A 9,270-nucleotide genomic window follows, 5' to 3' on the forward strand; every position below is an offset into this window, starting at 1 on the left:
GCTCTTTGCAAGTCAGCATTCCCTATCGGGAAACTTAAACCGCTTTCAGGAAGGTAATGGGGTTGTGGCTAGTTCGATGCTTATAGCTGTAGCACAGTAACAAAGAAACACCTTGCTGCCACACAACTAAAACGTGTCAGAAGTCATGTTAAGAATGCAATCTTTGTTTTTTTAATTATAAAAAGGGTGGAGTCATATTCCTTAAAAGATCAAAAAATGCAAAAAATTAATAGATTAAACCAAGCTTTACATAGCTTGGGGAAATCATCATTATTCTTTGTAAGTGTCTGTGGTTACCCCCTCAGTGACACTGCGTAAAGGAACCTTTCAAATCATAGCCTACAGCGAGAGGAGCGTGTCTATAGGAAGAGAAAGGCATTCTGCTCCAACAACACCCTTGTCCCAGTTCCTCTACAATGAGAAGGCTGGTAAGATATGACCTCCATTTGGAGTCAGATACACATCAGCTGGCTAAGTATTTCTGATTCTTGACTTTGGCTGATGCTGAAGTGACTATGTCCCTATTAATACTGCTTAACAGTGTAGTTCCTATTTAGAGTATCTTGTATCTCAAACCCGAGCTTATCCATATGCATTGATCTTATCAAAGTAAGGTTTAGCAAACTTGTGTGGGTCGGCAGGTAGACATGCTGTATAAGCTGCACACAAGATCGACACACAGGGCACAACTGTAACTGCCACACACTCCCCTCACAACACACCATGTCAACACACATGATCAGATGGCCAAACTGATTTTCTCCTTGCAGCAGACCCTAGCATGGCCTCACTCAGCTTGCACAGCTTTTCCTGCAGGTCTTTGGTTTGGTGACAGTGGAGGCCCGCTTAACTATCACTGCTCAGACCATGCTCTGAAGACTTGAGGGGGAGTTTTTGGTACTCTGGTTACTGCTGGGTACCAGATTCACAATGCCAGCACTGCACAGTACCCGCAGGGAAAGGTCGTACAACTCCTTTGAAGTCTGCCTAATGTCAAAGACATATTTTTTGCCGAGGTTAATGTTTTCATTCAGGAACAAAGATACCATGTGGCCTTTCAGGTCTCTGCTGTACTGCATTATGTCAGCATGGGTCTCAGTTATTACTCTGTAGAGTCTACTGGCTTGCGTGCTGATCATTTTGAAGAGGAGCACAATACTTCTGCCAGTCTTCTTCATGACAGTCAGGTAGATGTTCTTGCCAGGCTGGGTTGCCATCTGGATTACTGGATATGTAATTCTTTTAACAGGGCTAAAATCTTCTTTACAGGCGGATGCACCTAAGGGACCAATGCTTATAATCAATTTCGGCCCTTCGTTGTCCCTCACAGAATGCCATTCCATCCCAAAGTCTTCCACAGTTGAAGTAATCAACGTCTAGCCCACCCCTTCCAGTGCCATGTGCTTTGCAGTGATATTGTTTAAAGTGGTGGTGCAAAGCTTATTCTCTCACAGCTCGAGATAGCAGTACTTGGCAGTATATTGGTTGTAATCGCTAAACTCCATTTGTGCCAACAATGAGCTGAGCTCCACTGCTTGCTCCAGGGAACACTGCAAATTGTCTGCAAACAGATCCGCTTTTACATGCAGGAAAACATGTGCCAGGGTCAAACAGGCTTCCCCATACACTTTAGCGTCCACATCAACCTCCATGACCAAGGTATCTGGCCTCGTAACAAAGCACAGCATGGAGGGTACTACGGCCAGGGCTACTCTCGTGCATGCTACTTCCACACAGAAAATACAGTCTGCACCGACCTCAAGCATAAAGGTCGTGGCTGGTGCAATGCTGACTTTTATTGAAGTGTCCTCCTTTGTCCTCTGTACACTGGCAGGCTGAAAGGCATAGGAGCTGTGACTGAACAACAGCTTCTTTAACATAGTCACCTCTTCGCTCCTGCAGCATTGTCAATTCTTTTGTTAGTGCAGTTTCACCCAAGATGTGTCCCATCAGAGGGCTGGCAAGCAAACAAGTGCACGAGACCGCACTTGGTGTTTTATTAACATTTTTGGTCTGAATTGGCAAATCTGTTGTGATTTTTGCTGCCCTTTATTTTAAAGAAAATGCTTTTTGGCTCTGGCAGGGTCCTTTGAGAGCCCCACGACCAGGGCTATTCCTAGTCCCAAGAAGGCTGCCAACACTTCCTGGTTGAAGTGTTAGCAGCCAATCAGATCTCTGCACAAGATCGAGAGGATTCTCAGAGGGATCGCATCCCTATATATACAAATTTAGTTTTCGTTTAATAACTCTCAAACTACTGAACAGACTTACACCAAATTAAAAAAGGCACTTTCTGAACTAATACATACCTTTCTGTCAAATTTGGTGTAATTCTATTCGATCTGTAGTCGTGTCTAAAATACCTATGGGAATTAATATGAGAAACATGCCTAAAAAAACGTTTGAAATTCACAAAAAAATCATAAAGGTTACGAGGACATTATAGTTAGAAAATAACATTAAAAAAAATCACTGAAAAAAACAAGGGTTTCAGGATCATTATAATTATGTGAATCTCTGTATCTGTGTGTGAGTGGGTGTGTGACTGGCTGTATGGATGAATAAGTAGGTGTGTGAGTAGGTGTATGGGTGAGTGGCTGTGTGAATGACTGTATGGGTGAATGAGTGGCTGCGTGAATGGGTCTTTGGATAAGTGATTGACTGTGTGAGTTGCTGTATGGATGAGTGGCTGTATGAGTGGCTGTATGAGTGAATAGGTGTGGGTGTGAGTATCTGTATGGGTGAGTGAGTGGCCATGTGAGTGACTTTATGGGTGAGTGAGTGGGTGGCTGTGTGTAGAGGTATATGAGTAAGCAAGTGGCTGTTTGAATGGCTGCGTGGGAGAGTAAATAGGAATGTGGATGGCTCTATGGATGAGTAAATGGGTTTGGGATCAGTTGTATGGGTGTGTGAGTGAGTGTATGAGTGGTTGTGTTGGTGTGTGTGTGTGTGGGTATGATTCTGTGGATGAACTCATCAGTGATGTAATTTGAGATGTCATCAGTGATGTTACTGATCATGCATGAGTGATATGCAAGTGATATAATATGTGAGGTCATTAAAAAGTGCATTATGGGATGTAAGTTAAAATTTGCTCAGCCAACTATAACTGCTGAATTTCATTGGCTTTGTACGAGTGAAATATGAGCCTAACTATAACATCCCTGTAACCTTTGGTTTTTTCAGTGAATACGTAGTCATAGTGGTACACATAAATACACTATGCCTACTTATATGCGTGACATTGAGGGCCAATAACCCATAATGATGCAACAAGTAAGTCCCCCACAGCAGGAGTGATAAGACCTCAATGGAGGTCCTACCCCCTTTCCAAACTACTTTGCAAACGGGCCTCTTGACACACTGCTGGTTTGGGGATGAAGTCTCCTTGGCTGCTGGGGGTCATTGGGGGGCCAAGAACCCCTATTGTTGCCAAAAGTAAGTCCCCCATAGCGGGATTGCTTACACCGTTGCCTCTGACAATCTCAATTACTCTTAAAAGGGGCCTACTTGAGTACTACTGGTTGGAGGATGAAGCCTTGGTGTGAGCATGCTGGTTGTTGCCAAACTCTGTATTCCATGGGGTGCAGAGTGGCAAAACTCTGCAAACTCCACCAGGAGAGTGGACTTTATTGACCACCCCTATCAAAGACTTTCAATCCCACTCACAGACACACTCTGACACTCCTATAGCCACGTATAGCCCCACTCATACTCTCTCACAAACCTACTCAGACACTCATACACCCACTGAGACACTCATGCACTCACTCATACACTGAGGGTCCGATTAGGATGTCAGGCGGACCACCACCGATAGGCCATTGGTGGAGATCAGCCTGACAGCCAGGAGAGCTGTCCGACCACCGCATTATGATGCAGTTGGTTGGCACACAGCGGTTTGAGGTACTGATCAACCCCTCTGACAGGCTCAAGGAGCTCGTCGGGGTGTCGGTTGGACCATAACCCCAACAATGGGGGTGGTGCCTGCAGAGGCACTGCAGTAGGGATTACGGTGACCCTTTCCCTTTACATGGTGGTCTGATCACCAGCTAAAGGCAGATGGAAGAGGACTTTAGGGGCCCCTAGCAGGGCCCGTCCCTCATGGGCCTCTGCTATGGGGGCATAGGGGCACATGTGGTGTCTCCCCAAACATTCATGCACCGCATGTCCCAGGCACCACATGGTGCCTGGGACACGGTGCATGGATGTGCATGAATGTTTGCAAAATTACTTTTTCCATTGCTGTCTGTGCTGCAGTCCTTTTCCGGGCTGCAGCACAAACCACAATGGAAAAAGGCATTTTTTGGACCGCCTACACGACAGCCCCATCGTAATTTGGTGGGTGGACCTGTGGAATACATGTCAGGCAGTTCCATTCCCGCAGCGATGGTGGTCAGACGCTTCTCAGACAACCATCATAATCAGGGCTTTAGTGTGAAAGATTAGTGGTTACAGTTAGTAAATATAATTAAAAAAACTTACAAATTCACTCAGAAAGGTAGGAAATAGAATTTAAATACCGTAGAAATTCACTGAAAAAAACAAAGGTTACAGGGACATTATAGTTAAAAAAACATTAAAAAAATAGAAATTCACTGGAAAAAAACAAAGGTTTGAAATGTCATCATTGATGTCACTGACCATGTCATGACTTATGTAATATGTTAGATAGAGAGCAATGCATTGCGGGGGTCATTATATATTGAATAGTATTAGCCTTTAGAGCATAGTAAATTATGACCTTACTGTACAGCAGGATACAACAATCATTGTTGGGGCTTTTAAGTGATTCCCTCACTATCATCCTCCAGCAGGGCCTGTTATCTCTCCATAGCCTCTCTGTTGCATGTATTACATTTGTTTGATAGCACCTCTTATACCACGGTAGTGTGTCGGAGCACTTTACATCACACACTTATAGAGACAATGTATCATACTTGTGTAAATCAGTGTATAGCAAATGTTACATACAGCAAAGGGTAGTCACAAGGTGTAAGATTCACATGTTATCTATACTGGTAGGCATTTTTTAAGAGTGCTTGGTGTGGAGAAGCACAAACCCAGGATTCAGAACATAACACAGTGCTTAGCATTGACTTTAATAATAAGAATGTATTTCTACCCAGACAAAACATTTTTAGTAGCACCAGGATAATGAAAGATTGCGGAAAAAAACATAACTTACTAACTTGTGCCATACAGTTTGCATGCAGCTCTTTGATGGTAGTTCATAGCTCACTGTGCTAGATTACGATTGTAACTTAGGAACTGCTCAGTAACAACAGAATTTCTGTGACAAAAGCAGTAACTTACTGAGCTATGCAGGAAAAATATTCTGCTTTTGAAATGCATAGTACATGTTCTTTGCAGCCGGCATATTAACCCTCTACTCTACCTTAGATGAGTCAAAGTTGCCACTGGACAAAACTCCCATTTCCCTCCAGCAGATACATTAATCACTGGAGTTATCTCAGCACTTTTATTGTTGCCCGAAAACTGCTGATTATACAAGGAATTTTGCAGTGCTTTTAAAACTGCTGCCTGCCGACCCCTTGGGAATGTGTCACGTACCCATGGGGGTCCGCGGACCATACTTCGGTATCACTGCCTTAGAGGCAATATGTAAAGTATTTATGCAGTACACAAACTGTAATAAAGTAAATACACAACACAAGTACAATTCCAGACCATGTTAGAAAAATAGACGTGTTTTAATAAAGTGTTTGACACAAAAACAACAAAAATCAAATAAGTTGAACCAGAGTTATACATTTTCAAAGTTTAAAATAAAACTAGCACCCAAAAGATTAACGTGACAAAGAAAATGTTCTGATAAGGTAAAGTTTAGCGAAGTAAGACTGCAGGCAGTGTCAGAGGAGGAGGTGTCTTCATTGGGGAAACCTTGGGCAAAGTCACTGTGAAGATTTCTACATTTGGACCTAGTCTTTTATGGGGGAGTTTGAAATTCGCCAGCAGGGTGGGGGAAGAGGCTGTAGCAGACTAGAATTCCACAAGGCTGGATAACTCTTGGGCAGAGGACCACTGAACAGGATTTTCTGCTGCAATGAAGAAGGTAGCTCAAGCTACCGCAAGAAAAGACTGACTAGCAATGTACCTTGGGGGGATAGACCGGTAGGTTGGTTTGGGTCTCCTCTCGGTTTATAGAAAACTTTTGAGCCGAAAATGCTATTAGTTCCAAGTTTTGGATTTAGGCTATCTGGACAAATTTAGCATCGCCACCAAGGGCCCAGAACTGGAGGGACACCAATTGAGGGTTAGGCCACTTTCAGGCTGGGTCACGATCAATGTTCAAGATGGTTGGATTATTTTCTTTCCCTGATGCTCCATTACTGAGGCCAGCCAACTAGCCATTTAAGTCACTATGATAATTCTGGGTTAAAGTGATGAAACAGGGCTCAAGCAGCAGAGCAGGCCTCTGAGAGCTTAAGTCAGGCTCTAGGCAGCAAAGCAGTTCTTCCACATGCATCAAAGCAGTCTTGTGGGCGGTACACCACAGGCCACAGACTCTGAGAGTCCTCCCACAGGTGCAGAATGCAAACTGAAGATTTGGTCCGAGAGTTTTATTTTTATACCTGATGCCTCCTTTGAAGTAGGACCGTTTCAAGCAAAGGTATTTGAAGGACCCCGTTCCAAACAATGAGAGAATCAAAAGTATAATATAATACAAAAGACAACCAGATAAAAAAAAACCTGTAGTGACATGGAGAACTGCTGCTTCAAAAAATAAAGTGAAAACATTACCTGATTAAAAAGAATATTGTGAAACCAACATGCACAAGGTGAGAGATTCCCAAACAAAGAGAAGGATGGTGACTAGATCAACAGTATAGAAAACCACACCCTATTATGTAGCTTCAGTTAAAAATTGCAATCAGCGTATAGGTGCAAGATAATTGTGCTATCTTGCGTTACTTTGAGTCAGGAAGGCACAGTTGTCTTTTGTAATATAAGTAATATAGTTTTCATTCACTCATTGTTTAGAGTGGGATCCTTTTATTATCTTCACTTGCAACAACATTGTCCTGAAGTTGTTCTTGCGGATGACTAACAAAGGAGAACAAAACGTCAACTTACAACTTATCTCTCTTTCAAACTAGCAAAGAGAGTGGTTGTTTAATACAATGGCAAATGTTTATAAATTGCAAGTTGTATATATTTTATTGCTGATGTATGAGGCAAGATTCTAGACATAAAGCGACACATTTGCGCCGCCTTTGCGTCATTTCTGTGAAGCAGCGGCATGGTAAACAAAGCCCCACATTGTGACAAAATTACATTGTGACCCATCTAGGGAGATGCGTCACGTTGTAAAGTCCTGCGCTACATTATACCTGCATCAGGTATAATGTATGCAGGGTGGGCATTCCGTCGCAAGGAAGCTTCATAAAAGTGACATAGTGAAATCTACAAGATTCCTCTGAGTCACTTTTTTGATGCTGCAGCATCAAAACCTTATGCTTGCTTGAGGCAGGCATAAGGAGTGAAGCAGCACAATAGTATGTGCAGCCCCTGAGCATTGCTGGAGTTGCGTCACACTTGCAACACTACTCCAGCAATGTGCTGCCCTTATGACAAAAGATGCGACACGCATCTGTCTATTCTTGCGCCACGGTGAGGCGCATTGTAAATGCGACACATCTGTGGTGGGGCAAGGGTGCTTTTGCATGTCGCATCTTTACTGGCGCATCCCTGCTAATATGGAGGGATGCGCCAGTTCTTGTAAATCTGCCCCAAAATCCCACCATTTTGTTTTATGTGTCAGCTAAGTTTTCATATGCTGATTTTGAATCCACCATGTTGTAGCTTATATGTATGTTTTTCTTTGATTCATTTCATATATACTTGGCTTCTTGAATAGTATGAATAATTCTGTACTGATGTCATTTGCAGACATCAACAAAGATTAAGAACAGGTAATTGTTTTCCAAACAATTCCCTTGCTCGCTTTTTTTGGTTTCGCCTGCAAATCGCTTGCATTTAATATATATTAAAAGGGGGCTCTTATCAGTTCCCAAGCATATTTCATTCGCTTTTGTGAGGAACTTTTTTTTCTAATTCCCCTGGCTGCATGCATTTAAGATACTTTTAAAGCAGTTCGCACTGTTTAAGCCCTAATCACTGTCAAGATAAGATTTCATCACACAGAAAAGGCAGACATCTTCTAGGAGTATGCTTTCTTGCTTTTTACAACTTAGTTGTTTAAAGCAGATGCTCTAGCTTTAGAAAGTTTGTGGCATTTCTTATTCATGCCTCAGTACCTTTCTTTGCACTTTATAGGCATTACCGGATTGATTTTTTCAACTTAATTTATTTGGTCATTATGATCACATTCTAAATGTTGCAATAAACAGTGCAAATTAAAAATAAAGTTAGTATACAAGAGCTATGCTATATTTTGCTACTAAACAGGCAGCCACAAGTGCAGTTTCCCTGCAGACAGCAGGGTCATGATTTAATTGGTGTAGCAGGTGCAGTAGCACCAGGCCCAACCGTTGTCAGAACTCCTCTAAACACATAATATTGCTATATTTGGAAAGGGGCGACCATTCGGTCCCCCCGAACGTATGGTGGAGTACCACGATCCCCCCGGGAAGCCATCTTGGGCGGGAGGCGAGTCTCGGCTGGTATGCCCGAAGCGGCGTAGCCGGGGTGCGCCTTTTTCCCGCCCTAGAATGGGCTGTCCTAGACACCGACGCGGCCGGCCACGCCCTCGGAGGCAGGCGGGGGCGGGTTTACGCCCGCCCTGAAGACGGATAAAAGGAGCGGAGGCCAAGAAAGCATCCTCTTGTTCCTGTGCTCTGAAGCTGCACCTCCCCGCTGCACGTGAGCTCGAGACGGAACGAAGAGCCAATTTTGAGCGTTGTAATCTTTCTTTTGTCTTACAGATATCCTGTTTGAGGATGCCCAAGAAAGTCGGAAAGCGGGTCGGTACCGAGCAGATGCTCCGCATGCTCATGAAGGAGATAGCCGATTTAAAGAAAAAGGTGGAATCTAAGGACGGGGAGGGAGGACCGAAACGGCCTTTGCAGGGAGCAGTCCCCGGTGGAAGAAGCAAGAGGCCCCGAAGGGGGGCACTTGGGGGGGGGACACCCCGGTTCCCGATACCCCACGTGAGGAGCCAATCCCGGTGCCGAAAGAGGGGAATCCAATCCCTGTGGTGGTCACCCCCGTGAACAGGGAGGATATGCCCCCCGAGTTAGCGGCACAATTGGCAGCGTGGTTGGGAAAAGATAGCGAGGGCGCCAC

General features: G+C 44.0%; 1 pseudogene; it reads right to left on the reverse strand.

Annotated features, from left to right (window-relative positions):
• Positions 1-524: 524 nt before the first annotated feature.
• On the reverse strand, positions 525-1,688 carry LOC147728636 (E3 ubiquitin-protein ligase MYLIP pseudogene; annotated as a pseudogene).
• Between the last annotated feature and the right edge of the window lie 7,582 nt (positions 1,689-9,270).

The sequence above is a fragment of the Lissotriton vulgaris genome, chromosome 3_1, assembly GCF_964263255.1.
Source record: "Lissotriton vulgaris chromosome 3_1, aLisVul1.2, whole genome shotgun sequence".
NCBI lineage: Eukaryota > Metazoa > Chordata > Amphibia > Caudata > Salamandridae > Lissotriton > Lissotriton vulgaris.